Genomic DNA, 2,217 nt, shown 5'->3' on the forward strand with positions numbered 1-2,217 from the left:
TGTAAGGAAGCATTTGTAGTTGGAGTCACCCAACTCTAAATTGATAAAAGCACAACTAAAGTAAATTGTATTGTCCAACATAACAAAAGTTGAATTCCATCTAGTTGGTATGTCTTGCCTCAGGCCTTTGTTATCTTCAAGAAAACTTTGCCTCACACATTCAAAAAACTTCTGTTTTCTTAATTGAGAACCCTTCACATATTTAATGCTCTCACGCACCTTCATAACAGATGAATCAATTTCTTTCAAACCTTCCTACACAGTAAGATTTATTATATGTGTACAACACCTGATATGAAAAATTTGACCATTGCATAGAAGACCATTTTTCAAATTCAAATGGTTCCGTAGAAAATTAACGGAAATAGTATTTGCAGAAGCAATGTCTAAACTGATGCTGAAAAGCTTGCTATCAAGTTTCCATTCAACCAAAAATTGTTGAAGTTTTTCAAACAAATGCTAGTCCATCATGTGGAGGTGGCATAAAACAAAAATTTATCATTTTTTCTGCAACCTCTAATTATTATCAATAAAATGTGCAGTCAAACAAATAAAATCATCTGTGTTGATGGAAGTTCATAAATCAGAAGTTAAAGATATTCTACCCTTACAATTACATAAAAGGGCTTGGATTTGAACTTTTATCTTAATAAACATCTTCTTGCAATCATTTCTTGCCGTATTTCTAGAAACAAATTGCAAATAAGGGCATCAATAACGAAGTAATGTTCTAACACCTGCCCACTCCACACACTAAAATGGTAAATCATGCATAACTATGCATATAGTAAATAAGCTACGAAATTCTTGATTATCAAATATATTTTCAATCATCGAAATAGATGTGCTTGAGTTACTTTGAAGTATAAGTTGACCAATATCATGAGAGTTCTTTTTCTTACAGTTCTGCAGGTGACGTCTCAAATTTCTTGTACCATTTTTACTATCACATAAGTATGTTGCACCATATTTCTTACATTTGCAATGATGTTTGTCATCATTTGCAAGTGGCAACATTTCAAAATGCCCTATACCGTAGAAGTCAACCTCCTTTTCTTTTAATGAACACTTCCCTTATCTCTTATTGTGTTAGGATTGTTCAACTCATCACTATCACATTCCACTTCATTATCAGTAGAAACATGCTCATTATGATCAGAAGGATTACTCGCAACAAATGTTTTAGAATCTTGCATCTAAAAAATATATAAAATTGTACTCATAATATCAACGACATGCATCAACATATCAAATAGACATGATCACTATAACATAAATGTAAAATTTCATCCTATTCTCCATATTCCATAACAATATAACATGATAACACTACATGTATACATAACTATCTACAAAACATCAACAACATGCATCAACTTTTTCTATTTTTGTAACATAGCATCATAACGGGCTTCAAGCAGGCGGCAGCAAGCCGCCAACTCCAAGAGGCCCAAGCGGCCAAGCCCTAATCTCAACAGCAAGAGGAAAAATGCAATAGCACAACACTAAACTATACTCTAATAGTGTAACAGAACAGCAACAATGCAACATTACAAAACAACAAGCCCTAATCCAACATTCCAACCCGTGTAGGTGTGCGGCATAGCAGGCTAGCAACAAGAAGCTCGATTTGTCAGTCATACACTCATAACTCATAAGGAAGAACTAATAAGGAAGTAGTATAGTCTGGAAACACTGTCACTCTGACACCGACCAAATTAGGGAAAAATGAAAGAACAAATCCTCCATAAAAAATAAAGAAATCTAAAATAGAAATCGAAACCACCGACCACTATCACACCGACGATCCAAAAAATAAGAGTTATTGAAGATATTACCAACCATTGCAAGTCACAACCGAGAAATGGAGAGATGAAGAGGGTTCAAGGAAAAATTCAGAAGCCAAACGATTCAGATTCACCATAATCGAGAGGTCAAGACTCGTGAGAAGATCAGAAGAAGATATCAAGAAGTGAAGAAACCTCCAGCTCCTCCATTGTAAAGTGCTGATTTTGCTCCAGGATCATCCAGGACGATCTGGGATCGTCCTGGGATGATCAGTTGAGGATTTACTCCAGAATGTGTCCAGATTGCTCCAGGTGATTTTCCTGTAGGTATCGGCCGGGCCGATAGGGACATCGTCCAGGCCGATCAGTTCAGTGCATGATTTTGTCCTGAGAATCGCCCTGTTAATCATCCAGGACGATGGATTTTGTT

This window comes from Dendrobium catenatum, unplaced genomic scaffold (genome assembly GCF_001605985.2).
Source record: "Dendrobium catenatum unplaced genomic scaffold, ASM160598v2 fragScaff_scaffold_1557, whole genome shotgun sequence".
NCBI lineage: Eukaryota > Viridiplantae > Streptophyta > Magnoliopsida > Asparagales > Orchidaceae > Dendrobium > Dendrobium catenatum.